This window comes from Grammomys surdaster, unplaced genomic scaffold, assembly GCF_004785775.1.
Source record: "Grammomys surdaster isolate TR1022 unplaced genomic scaffold, NIH_TR_1.0 63, whole genome shotgun sequence".
Lineage (NCBI taxonomy): Eukaryota > Metazoa > Chordata > Mammalia > Rodentia > Muridae > Grammomys > Grammomys surdaster.
Window position 1 is genome coordinate 21,872,165 of NW_021604565.1, and position 14,244 is coordinate 21,886,408.

General features: G+C 43.8%; 1 pseudogene; it reads left to right on the top strand.

The window, feature by feature from the left end:
* The window catches only part of LOC114620999, a 79,844-nt pseudogene extending 67,460 nt beyond the window's left edge, over positions 1 to 12,384 (top strand).
* The last annotated feature ends 1,860 nt before the right edge of the window (positions 12,385 to 14,244 follow it).

The following is a 14,244-nucleotide window of genomic DNA, read 5'->3' on the forward strand; positions in this document are numbered from 1 at the left end:
TATACACAAATACAGACTTAGATGCATCTTTATAGCCAGCAGTTGCCTCAAGAATAACATTTTCTGACAATTGGTGGCATACAGAAAATAGAAAAGAATTTATGTTTTGGAAAATTCTCATCTAATCTTCCCTGATAATTTATTTAAAACACCTTAGGCAATGGACCAGAAGGTCCTGGGAAAGCAGTAATATCATCAGTGGTGAAATCTGTTAAGGATTGTAAGGGACATTTTTAGCACCTTATGAGCTGTAAAAAATAAAAAATAGTGTCTATTAATAGCGTTATTGTGGGTGCAGGGGAGTAAGATGAATCCAATAGAGAATCATGTCAGGAAGTTGAAGAGAGTTCCAGTGGGGAGGCTTTTGATGGGTTAAACCAACCCCCAGAGCTCTAGAGCAGGGTCAAATTTGTAAAAAGCAGGTCTGTTGAAGTGTTAAAGACTGTCATTGACTATTTTAAAGGCCTCCTCTAGCCTCTGAAGTGACTGTGATAACATCTACCTTTTAGGCCCCCTTAAGAACTGAAGTAGGGGGATGGAGGGCAATTTCCCAGATGTGATAGGCAAGCTAGGTTAGATCCAAGCCAGATTTCCCAGAAATGTTTGCCTGGATACCAGAGACTTGGGAAAAATGACTTAAAGTTTTTGAAGTTCAATAATATTACCAATAATGATGTGACCTAGAAGTAGATAATGTTTCTGTCTTTGTACCTTGTTTGCTGTGATGTACAATACAGACTTCTGCAAAGCAACAGTTACAGTGGTCAGTTTACTTTGGATCCACTCAGATTCAGCATAACCAATCAGATTCATTATAAACAATGAAGATATCATCCATATAATGGATAACAAGGCAATCATCTGCTACAGATCACTGGGTCTCCCATATATACACCTGGCAGATGGTAGGGCTATTTTTCTTTCATTGAGGTAACACCCTCCATTGATAATGCTGCATGGGTGTTTGATGACTGTTTGCTGGCATTGAAAAGACAATTGTGTAACCTCTTCCTGTAGGGGTATGGAGAAGAAGCAGTCCTTAATATCTACAGTTATTATATAGTAAGTCTTTGGTATTGCAGATAATACAGGTAAGACTGGTTGGATGACCCCCATAGACGGCATCGTCACATCAACTGCTATTAAATCATGTAAAAATTCAAACTTTCCCGATTTTTTTCTTTATGGCAAAATATGGTTAATTCTAAGGTCTTGTCCAGGGCTATCTACACATACTAATTGTAACTGCTTCTCCACAGGCTTTAATAATTCAGTATGTTTTTTTCTCCCCCTACATCATTGCTCAGCCCAAGCTGTGTCGTCAGAGTTCTAGGAGAGTATAAGGGGGAATGGAACCCTGTGACAGGACCTGCCACTATAATTGGGGGTGCCACATGTCCAGTTTATCCGGGACTATTCAGTCTTCATAAAAGGCCATATTGTCTGTGGTTACCATGACATCCATGATGCCAAGTACATCTATTCCCTCTAAGTTATTTGGCAGGCCAAAAAGGCCCAGAGGCCAGATGGCTCCTTGAGTGGTCATTGTTATCTGCCAAGTAACAGCAAGTAACCAACAATCAGTCTGACAGAAAATGGTCAAACAACCAATGCCTTTTATTTGAGACCAAGGGCAAGGTTTCCAGGAAGGGAATACCTCTTTATTTTAGATAAAAGTTTAGATCCACCTCTGTATCTCCAATGTCTCCAAATATGGTGTCTTCAATTTGTAGCCTCATCCTGGCCCGATTCTGTATTATAGAAATATTCTACATTATAGGGTTCACCTTCTGATTTCCCATTACTCTCAGTGGTAGAGGTTACCCTGATGGAACGTTAAAGGCTGGTCATCCTTAGTTGTCTTAGATTTACAATCCTTCACTGAATGAAATCACTTTTTACATTTGAGGTACACTGAGGACTGCCTCTTTTCTTTTCTTTTTCCTGATTTTTTAAAAGGCATTGTCTAGAGACATGTCCTTGGACTCACAGTACCAGCATCCTTTCTCTTTGTTAGTGCCATTCCTGGCTTTTAAACGTATGACAAGAGCAGATATTAGGCTTTCAGCATAGCCTGACCATGCGCCTGTTTTCAGTGGCATGTATCCAGTCCTCTAGCCCTCCACACCACATAGGAGTTACTGCCTTACCAGCTTCAATGGTTCCTTCCCAAACCAATTCCTTAGCAAGACCCTCTGCCTCAGCATGATAGCTAATATGGCAGTTAACTGTCTGCTATACTCAAAGGCAAAATCTACAAAGGACTCCAAGGACTTTTCTTTTAGTCTACTAAGGAGTACTGTGGCTTCTGTTACCCTTTTTACAGCTTGCATAGCATACAAGCTCATTTGCACAAAATAATTAGGAGGGCCCTGCCTTACAGCTGGGTAAGAAAAGTTCCCTTCCCTGGGCGGAGTCTGGTGGCAGCTGGGTACTCTAATCTGAAATACTGTTACTCAGCACTTCTCCTTCATCATACGAGCTAACCTTCCATTGAAGGATTTGACCCCCAGATAACATAGCTCTCATAGTGGTTTTCCAATCCTGTGGGGATATTCAATGGTGGCATAGATTCAAACATTTTCTTCATGAGGGAAGAATTTAGCCCATTCTCTACCATAGATTTCCTATAATTTGGTAATGTCTCTAGAGAGTAGGGCTTCCATGTTAGGATTTCCTCCTGGGAGAGGGTGAAGGATTACAGAAAAGGCAGTGGCAAGAGTCAAGGGGTCATGTCTGACCTTATATAGGGGGATTATAGGTGATTTCACTTCTTCACTCTTCTCCATCACTTGGTAGCCCCAGAGGTTGGAAACAAGGGTAAACTTTGGCCACCACTTCTCTCTGGATTTTTCTGTTCATTGTACCCTGCTCTGGGTAGCTTGCCAGGGGTATGATAATTCCCTATCACATCTGGCTGTGTCTTTACCTAAAGGGGAAACAGAGGTATCATCAACAGTGATGTTCCTATCTATAAGGGCAGCAGGAGACTTTTCTGAATCTGCACCCTTATCTGTGGGCACAGCTACATTATCTGAGGCATCCCCTCTTGCTTCTGCCAATTCTATCTCCACTGCCATTACTGGGATGTCAGAACCTCAGAGGCAGCTCAAGAGTGATGAAATTATAGGATGGGAGTAAGGCAGCAGGGAGTCTTCATGTTCCTTATGCTGTGCAGTCCAAGCTACTTTCTTCCATGTGCTTTCATCCAATACCTGTCCTGCCAGCAGCCTTGGACAAAGGTCCAAGTCTTTGTCACAGAACTTGTTCAATTGCCTTTCAGAAAATTGATGTCACTTATTCTCCAGTATCCCTTTCAACACTTTTAGCTGATCATCTCTATGATGAGAGTTAGAGTTACCCATGTTGCTTGGAGAAGTCCACACATGGGGAACACTGTTCAGGCTCCAGCCATGGCAACAAGAACCTGGAGAAGCTGTGGTGGAAATGGAGGCAATTAAGTATCCCAGGAGACCAGGATCAGGGTGCAGATCTAACTTTCCTATACAGTACATAAACTTATATACAATTTTTCAGCCAATCAGGGTGCAATTACAAAATGAAGGGCCAAGTAGGGCATTATACATGCTGTCCTGCTGAATCTAATTCACTTATGAATGACTCTGTAAGAGAGATGTCAATCACCTAGGGAGATTTCTGTGAAGTAAGAGGATGCAGCCATTGCCTTGGCCTTGAGTTCTTTGTTCTGTCTCACTACTGTGCCAGGAGTCATCTTAAGATCATGTACGGTGGTAGATCAGGACTCCTTGAGGAGTCATAGGAGCTTTGCTCTCCATTCCATTTCTTCCTCTACCAGGGTCACTTCTACATCCCACAACAGTTTCTGCATCTGTTTCCAATAGTTTCAAGGTGAAGTCTCTTAGACTACAATTATGCTAGGCATACAGTTATGATAGTCTGCAATTATAGCAGAATATCATTAATAGTGTCAGGGGTGGATTATCTCTTATTGCATTGGTATCAAGTTACGCCAAGTCATTGTTTGGCCATTCCCTCAACTTCTGCTCCCTGTGTACCCTTGCATGTCTTGTAGGTGGGGCAATTGTTGGTCAAAGGTTCTATGTCTGGGTTGGTGCCCCCATTCTAATTCTCTTTCCCTCTGTCCTCCCTACCCTTGATCCTTTCAGTTGCCCTCCCCACACATTCTACACCTCCAATCACTTCCACCATCCACCTCTGATTTCTAGCTTACTTTTCCTTCTCAGTGGGATTCAAATATTCTCTCTTGGACATCCCTTGTTACTTAGTTTCTTTGGGTCTGTGGATTATACCAGGGTTATCATTTACTTTATGGCTAATATCTACTTATGAGTGAATGCATATGATATGTCTTTGTGGGTCTGGGTTATGTCTCTTGGGATAACATTTTCTAGATCATGATGTCTTCATTTTTAATAGCAGAGTACTATTCCATTGTGCGAAAGTACCATATTTTCTTTATCAAATTTTAGGTTGAGCGGCATTTAAGTTGCTTCCATTTTTTTATTATTACTAACAAAACTGCTTTAAACTCAGTTGAGCAAGCATCCTTATGAGATGGTGGAACTTATTTTGGGTATATGCCCAGGATTGGAATAGCTGGATATTGGGGTTAAACTATCCTCACTTTTCTGAGAAACCACCAAATCAATTTCCAAGAATATTCAAGTTTTCATTCTCACCAGCAATATAGGTGAAGCCCTTGCTCCACATCCTTGTCAGCATGATCTGCTGTTTGAGTTTGACCTTAGCTATTCTGATGGATGTAAGATGGAACCTAATAGTCACTTTCATTTGCATTTCCCTGATGACTAAGGGCATTGAGCATTTCTTCAAGTGTTTCTCAGCTATTAGTGATACCTCTGTTCAGAATTCTATGTTTAACGCAGTTCCTCCATTTTTTAAATTATGTTATTTGGTTTATTGATGTCTAGTTTCTTGAGTTGTTTACATATTTGGGTATCAGTCCTCTTTTATATATAGGGTTGGTCAAGATCCTACCCCACTATGTAGGCTTCCATTTTACACTATTTACGGTTTCCTTTGACTTAAAGAAATGTTTCAGTTTCATGAGGTCCATTTATCAATTGTTGCTCTTAATGTCTGAGTTGTAGGTATTCTATATAGGAAGTTTTCTATTATGCCAATGTGTTCAAAGCTATCCCCCCTTCTTTTTTTACAAAATTTAGTGCATCTTGTTTTGTGTATAGGTATTTGATTCACTTGGATGTGAATTTTGTGTTAAACATGATATATGATAAATATGGATATACTTAAAATTTTCTACTGTAAGATCCTTACCCTCAGTCACTGGTACTTACTTTGAGATGCCCCTGAGTGAGACACCAAGAGGCAGATTGATGCAAAAGCAAGAAGTTAATTTTCTGGTGTATCCTGATTGACCATCAATTCATCCCTCAAGATGAGTGACTAGAAGGCAACCCTGAATGGCTATTACAAGCAATTTTTTATACTTTTTAGGGGCATAGGCTACATCATCAAGGTTAAGGTTGAAACTTATTGGCTAAGCATACTGACCTTTAAATCTATTGGCTAGCAAGCATGCACAGATCATGACACACATTTGAACTCTATCTGGGGCTTCCCAGAGGGTCAGGTGACTATCAGTCAGTACATTCTGCTTTTTTTTTTTTTTTTTTTTTTTTTGAGGATTATTTACTCAAGAATGTTCCTTTGGGTGGAGAATGGAACTTGGCCTAGCCTTGACTGAAGGTGGGAGGCGGAAACTGTAAGTGGGTCGGGGGGACTATAAGACTGGCAAAACTGGCGAAAGTCCTTAGGGTCCTTCACTCTCCCCTTTTTCTTGTACAAGCTTCAATCCTGGAACTATGCTCAGGAGTCTTAGGTAACTAACTCATATTCTTTAAGTCCTATACTCAGGGTCTCATATTGTTGGCACAGGACCATCAGCTATACTGCTCCTATTCTCTCTTTTATGAAGGTTATAAACCTGTTCAATATGCAGGGTCCAAAAGTCAACAATAGCAGGAAAACTATTAGAGATCCTATCAAGATGGTTATGAGGGTAGTTAACCAAGGGGAGGAGTTAAACCAAGACTCAAACCAACTGTGACTCTGTTCTCCTTCTCTCTTCTGCTTAGCTAGCCCTTCTCTCACCTTGGCAATTGAATCTTTAACAATCAAGGAATCATCTACATAAAAGCAACACTCCTAAGCTAAGGCAGCACATAGCCCTCCTGTGAGGCCATAACATGGTTCCTAAACTGAATAAGTTCTCTTTACCATGATTAGATCCCATGACGTTGAGAGATTCCAATAGGTGTCTTCTGTGGTTTCACATCCCCATGGTGCACAATAGTATTCTTCTACACCTCCACACTGGTAAGCTTCTGCTCAATTTCTTCTGTCTTGAGGGCAAGCATAGATGGGAATCAGATGACACCTTCTCATAGAGTGTCCATACTCTGTTTTCCAACCTCCTAACCTGAGGTCCTGCCCCTTCAAACTATTACAGGAGATCCCACCCCCACACTTGGGTAGTCCATTCTCTTCATGTGTGGAAATATCCCATGAGTCAAGTCCTGCTGCCAGTTGGCATAATTCGAGACTGAGGCCAGGCCACCATGTGTTAAGATGTTTGGAGGCCATCAGGGAGACGACTTCATCTCTTGTTCTAATAAAGACCACTCTCCAGGTTTGGTGGACGGGCACATGAGGACTGCATAAGATGGGGGAAGGAACCACAATCCAAAGGTACCACCAGGTGGTCATGATCAAGATTGAGGGATCTTGAGCTTAAGTGGATTGTCCATCTTCTGTACCATCCAGTGGGGTCCCCAGGGAGCAGGGCATCTGCAGGTTTCACATAGGAAGTAGGCACCCAGGCCACAATACCATATACCTTAAAGGCTGTGGGAATGGTTAGCAACAACAGGAAGGGTTCCTCCACCACAGTTCCAGCGACTGTGCTCAGTGGCTCCAGATGTATACCCAGTCACCAGTTTGGAAGCTGTGAGGGGTTTCTGCCATCCCTGGAGCATATAAGGAAGACATTTTCGGTCAAATCTCTTGTTGTATTGACTGAAGGGCTTGAAGCCTCAAGAAGAGGTTTCTATAAGTTAGTTGGGATACCTCCAGGTATCCCAGTGGATACCAAGGGAGTTGGGGTACCAAACAGGATCTCAAAAGGTATCAGGTTAAAATGGTAGGGGGTGTTCCAGGCTCAGAACAGGACCAGGGGAAGGAACACCACTCAATCAGCACCATTTTCCAAGGACAATTCAGTAAGGTCTCTTTTAGGGTTCTGTTTGTTCTTTCTACCTGCCCTGAGCTCTGGGGCTAGTAAGCACAATGAAGCTTCCAATTAGTGCCCAATATCTCTGCCAATCCCTGACTTACCTTAGAAACAAAAGCAGGACTATAATCCAATCCAAATAGCTTGAACACTCTTAACCTTGGGAAGATTTCTTGTACTATCATTTTGCTACAATGGTAGCTACTTCCTGCTTGGTTGGGAAAGCCTCAGCCCATCCAGAGAAAGTATCTACAAACACTAGAAGGTATTTGTAACAATATTTTCCTGACTTAACTTCTGTAAAATCAACCTCCCAATATGCCCGAGGATGTGCTCCATTAAGTCTCTTGTCCTGTTTGCCTTTTGAGCATGAACATTCACTTGCTGGCATACCTTACACTGTTCGACTGTCTCTAGGTAATAGTTTGTAGGGTGACTAGCAATATAGGTCTTTTCTTCTTCTGTATAATCTAAATATGGCCATTCCTTAGTCCAGTCCCATTTCCCAGCAGGTGTCTCTTGCAGGCCCATAACCAGGATAGGCTCCTGCATAGCCACTTCTTCAGCCACTTGATCTGCCTGGTTATTGATCTGGGACACTGAGTCTCTTCCTTTCTGATGTCCTTGGCAATGAATAATGCTCACAGTTGCTGGCTTCATCAGGACATCCAAGAGATCCAGGATTTCCTACTTGTTTTTTATTTCTTTTCCCTCTGATGTGAATAGTCTTCTCTCTTGGTATAAAGCACTGTGGATGTGGGCTGTGGCAAGGCATACTGGCTGTTCTTGTAGATGTTAATTTTCTTGCCAGCCCCAAGTTCCAAGGCTTTGGTGAGGACAATTAGCTCTGTTTTCTGCACTGACATTACTGGGAGGTAGAAGTTCAACCCAGATGACATCTAAGACATGGGGATGACCCAGCTGCCACAGGATCCAGATTTTTGGATGGGTAGGCTACTGGACTTTATCAAGGGCCCAATTTCTGAGTCAAAACCCCTTTTGCAGTTAGTCTCTTTAAGGCATTGCTCATTGCTTTCAGCAGCCAGGAGAAGGTAAAAGAGTGGGTTGACTTCTTGATAGGACCTCAGGTCCTGGTGAAGTGCCTCATCAAAAATGGTGGACAAATTTTGAATCTTTGTGGTAATCTAGTCCACTTCAGCTGACCAGTTGTCTCATCCTCTGGGTATTTCCATTTAAAGGCAAAGTATTCTTAACGTTTGGGTTCCCAGGTCAGGCAGAAGAAAGAATCTTTCAAGTCTCAGACTGTGTATCAGATTCTGGAAGGTGGTAAAGAACTCAACACAGTGTAAGAGTTAGGCACAGTAAGGTGAATGTCAACAACTCAATGGTTTACCTCTTGAAAGTCTTAGACTAGGTGGTAATAGTGCCCAGCTTCTTAACTGGCAGAAGTGGTGTGTTCTAGGTCAAATGGCACTTATGCAACACTCCAAGCTGGAGGAGCCTGGAGATGTGTGGCTTAATTCCTTCTTGTACCTCTAGAGACATATGATATTGTCTCAGAAACACTGGAGTAGTCTCTGCCTTGAGTTCTACCACCACAGGGGATGACATTTTGTTTTGCCCATCCCCACTGCTTCTGCCCAGGCTGGCAGAAATGTTTCCAACTGCCAAGTCAAGTGCTAGTTCTGAGTAAAGGTAGTTTCAAATAATTTATACTCATGTAGTCTGGTAGTCAGAACGTGTATGGGCTCTCTATTTGGGGCAATTAGTTGTGGTCTGTTGGGCAAGAAGTATATTTGGGCCCTATCTTGGAGAGTAAGTCTCACCCCAACAGAGGGTAGGAAGAGGCTGGGATTACCATAAATGAATGGGATACCCATCCCATCCCTAAGTACACTGTTCTTCGGGTAGTCCATGAATACATTTTGGTGCCAGTGAGTCCTTGGACCCAAGATTTTTTCATGGAAACTGGGCCATCAGCTTGGAGGAGGACTGAGTGTTGAGCCCCTGTGTCCACAAAGAATTGAGTGGGTTTCCCCTACACTCTCAGAGTTACCTTGGGATGAGTTCTGAACTCTGTCTCCCCTAATGGATTTCCTCATTCAGAGCTAACACTTTTTGTGGTCTAGGCCTACTTTTCCCAGAACTCTGAGTCTCCCTGATTCTGCTTATTGGGCCACTCCTTGGTCCAGTAGCCATTCTCTTTGCAGTATGTACATTGATCTTTATTGAGAGGTTTCCTATCTGTCCTATTGCGAGGGATTCTTTCTTCCTTACTCTCTCTGACTACAGTAGCCAAGATTCTCTGCAAATTTCTTTTCTTCTCTTTTTCTTTCTTAATCTCCCTTTCATCTCCTTCCTTTCTCTTTTTTTGCTCCTTCTCCTCTTTTGTTTCCCTATTATAGTAAACCTGCTCAGCAAACTGCACTAAATCTCTTAGTGACTTCTCCTGCAGTTCTTCCAGTTTTTATAACTTTTTTTGATATCCTAACTAGCCTGGTCGATAAAGGCAATGGTCACAGTGGCTTAATACTCCTCTTTTCTGGGGTCATAGGGTGTACACTGACAGAATGCCTTCATGAGTTGCTTAGGAAGGCTGCTGGTGACTTGTCTGGTTCCTGCTTAACCTCACTTACTTTCTTGTCAAATGGTGGGTTGTGGTGTGGCACCCTTGAGACCTGCCAACAAAGCCTGCTGGTAAACTTGCAGGTGCTCCTAACCTTCTGCCATATTAAAGCCCCAGTCATGTCAAGTCAGAAGAAACCCACTGTCAATGACAGCCTGGTCAATAGATGGTGCCTCTATGTCTGAGGGGACATTTTTTTCTGGCTTTCTGCATTATTCTCTCTCACTCTTCAGTCATGAAGAGTACTCTCATGAGTTACTGGATATTATCCCAAATGGGATGATGAATAAATAAAATAGTCTCAAAGAGATTAATCAGCCCCTTGGGGTTATCTGAAAAGGGAGAATGTTGGGCCTCCCAGTTGTATGAGTTGACTAAAAAGAAGGGCCAATATTGCATGACCTGATTTCTATCCTCGTCTATGAGCCCATAGGCTTGAAGGGGGAGGCCCACTGTTGTATTGGGTGAAGTAGCCTTTTGTTCCACATCACCATGGCCAGTCTCGGTTCCAAGAGTCCCTTCCCATCATCCTCTCTTCCAGGGGCTGGAGGAAGGGGGGATAAAGGAATGCTGGACAACACTGGACAAGGGCTCAACGGGGATCCTTGAAGAGGGGCCATGGAAACGGGGACCATGGTAGGAGGATAAGGGGGTGGAGGATCCATCAGTATCAGATCCATTATGGAAGGGTCCTGGAGGATGTTCTTTACAGACTTACTGGTCTCAATGGGGTTCCTTTATGGCCAAGACCTGGGAGAGTCTCAGAGACAAAAAGGCTTTTATTAAAAAGCAGGGGAGAGGGGTACAGGTGTGGTGTTCTCCAGGTAACTATATAGGGCACTTGGCACGGGAGCCCAAGGGTCCCTGGTCTAAAGACTCTTTCCTCTACTGCTTTGATCACCTGAAAGTGGAAGGTCTCTATGGGTGGCCACCTACTCTGAAGGTGGGCTATTGGGAGGAGCAGAGAGTAACTAACATGCCCTTCTTTATTACTATTGACAGGTTTTCTCCTCTTTCTCTAACTTCCCTTCAGTGTTTAGCTAGGATGTTTAACGGGTTAGATTCAGACTGACAAATGACCAGAAATAACATCAGTCCAAGTACAAGAACACAGAGAAAGACAATCAACATACAGACAGTTTGCCCCTGCCAGGGATGCAGAAACCAGTTTATAGCAAGATGCTGTCAGCTCCTGCTGATACTGTATCTTGAGGTTTCCAAAAGGAGTATAGTCCTCTCAACTACCTCTAGGAGCCTAAAACTTCCTTCAAACTCCACACAGTCACAGTGTTAAGGCACATCTTCCTAACACTGACTCACGAGCCAAAAGTGAATGCAAAAGACAGAGATAAACATGAGTAGCCGCCTGTTGCTGAGCTCTCAGTCTTTTCCCCTCCAATCTGTCTAGTCTGTGGTCACTGCAGGGGGACAGGGATCTTCTCATATCCCAAAAGAGCTCCCAAATAAAAGACACCCCCCCCAACCTCAGTCAGTGGTACTTACTTCAGGATGTCCCTGAGTGAGACACCAAGATGCAGATCTATGCAAAGTCAAGAGGTTTGTTTTCTAGCTCATAAAGGCACGCCCTGGGGCTGACAGTGCCCAAGAGGGCTGAGGAGCCTTGTGCCAGGGATGCCCCAACCAGATGCCATGTGCATCCGGATCCTATGCCACAAGGAACCCATTGGTGAAGGAAATCAGAGAGAAGTTGAAGACAGTGAGACACAGGATCTTGGTGCTGTCTGGGAAAGGCAGTGGTGGGAAAAGCACATTCAGAGCCCACCTCGCCCACAGCCTGGAGGAAGATGGAGACACACAGGTCGCTCTTCTGGTCATCAACATCTGTGGGTCATTGATTATCATGGGCTTAGAAGGACAGCAGGTTCACCAGATTGGCTCTGGCTGGTCTCCAGTGTATGTGGAGGACAACCTGGGGGTGATATCTGTGGGCTTCCTGTTCAGCAGCCCAAATGATGCTGTCATCTGAAGGGGACCAAAGAAGAATGGTAAGATCAAGCAATTCCTTTGTGATGTAGACTGGGAAGATGTCGACTACCTCATCATAGACACCCCACCCGGCACATCCAATGAACACCTCTCTGTGGTCCAGTATCTGGCTGTGGCAAATATTGATGGGACAGTGATCCTCACCAACCCTCAGGAGGTAGTCCACCAGGATGCCTGCCCCAAAAGAGATCAGCTTCTGCCACAAGGTGAAGCTGCCCATCATTGGTGTGGTAGAGTACATGAGCTGCTCCATCTGCCCCAAGTGCAAGAAAGAGTCTCAGATCTTCCCTCCCACAACTCAGAATGCAGAGGTCATGTGCCAGTACCTGAAGATCCCTCTTCTGGGCAAAGTGCTGCTGGATCCACACATAGGCAGGAGCTGGGACAATGGCCAGTCTTTTTGTTGTTGAAGCCCCAGACTCACCAGCCGCAGCAACGTACAGAAGTATAATTCAGAGGAGCCGAGAGTTTTAATTCTTTTCAGTCACATGGTGAGAACCTTATCAGTCTCTGAAGTGAGACAGGGCCAAGTGATACCTGCTAACCACAGAGCTGGCAGGCTACGTGTTCAGCCACACCTGGTCAGCTGGGGACAGGTGGTGTCACAGCCACCAGATGCTGACATGATTTGAAGTCACTCATTAAGACACTATAATCACCTATCTGCCTAACTCCTCAAGATCAAAGGTACAGGCACTCTGTATGGTGCCATTCATCTGAAAATAAAAGTGTCTCCTTGAACCTGTCCCTTAGCGCCTACTTTCTGGAATCCAAGGGAATAGGAACTCTTTGAGTCACAGGACTCCCAGGAGCTGTTTCTGCCTCAGACAATAAGCCTAGGGGGAGACAGAGGGAGGATTGTGGCCTCTTCAGGAAGGAGAATGACACTAGCCTCTGACCACACTGTGATCTCCAGCTCTGGGAGATCTCCAGTCATGCTGGAATCATTGTGAGTGCTTTGGCTGGGGGCCATCAGAATCCTTAGAAAAACTTGTAAGTCACCCATGAGGTGATGGGTACCTTCTAGACATCCAGCAATTCTCAGGGTCTCAGGCAAACCAATACCTGGCACTTCTGAGAGACAGATGTAATTGTCCTCATGGTCTGGGAATAAGACATAGAACTGAGAGCTGCTGAAGAAAATCATTCCAGATTTCTACTGCACTGTGACAGGACACTGGAAAGTGACTAGCCCCCTCCCCTTCCCCTTTACACATGAACTCTTGGAGTGTGCTGGGGTCCCTGTGGGGCAAATGCAACCTTTCCAAAGTTCCATGAGTCTTGAGCAGGCCCTAAACATCTGGGTTCTAGCTTTGATTTGATCCGGGTCAACTTGGAGGACTGGGGAAAGTTCACCTAGGCCTGTGGCACAGGTCAAGAGCTGTTTTCCCAAAAACACACAGGCCTCTGGACTGTACCTACAGCTAAAACAGTGCTGGTGGATATCCAGCCCTTCCATCCTGGGCTTCTCAAGGTCACCTGGAGAATCCTGCAAGGCAAGAAGAGCCATGACTGTCCCAACAAAGAGCAGGCTCAGAGACCCATAGCACAAGTAGCATCAATCAAAGCACCACATAGTGAGCCTAAAAGACTCCTCCATCTCTCAATTTTGACAATTGGCAATTATTAAGACAATTATCCAAGAAATCCGGGAAATATTTCCTGGCTTCAAAACAAAAAACAAAAACAAACAAACAAAAAAATTAGTCCCTCAAGAAGAGTGACTAGAAGACGACCCTGAATGGCTATTACAAGCAGGTTTTATACTTTATAGGGGCACAGATTACATCAGAAAGGTTATAGTTGAAACCTATTAGTTAAGCATATTGACCTTTAAATCTATTGGCTAGCAAGCATGGGCAGATTATGACACACATTTGAACTCTATCTGGGGCTTTCCAGAGGGTCAGGTGACTCTCAGTCTGTACATTCTACATTGTTTCTAATAATTGTTTACTCAAGAATGTTCCTTTGGCTGGAGAATGGAACTTGTTGAAGACACTGTCTTTTTTATATTGTGTATTTTGGCTTCTTTGTCAAAAATCAGGTACCCATAGGTGTGTGTGCATTGTTAATTGCTGCTATTTAATGTAGAAGTCTACCATGTCCTGATAGCTCCCCTGAGCTTGAAGCAAAATGGAGGACGCCCTTTTTTCAGCAAGGCTTCTCCTTTTCTGACCTTGTCTGTGTAACCAGAACCCCATACCCTCTACCTGTGTAATGTCAAGTAGACCTTAGCACTTGAACCCTACATGCTCATCTTCCTCTTTCCTCGATGAGAACCTGCCCAGCAAATACTTGGGATTCCTGGAATGTATCTCCATACAAATTAGGCATTCACATTACTTTAAACTCTAGCCAATTATTTTAATTT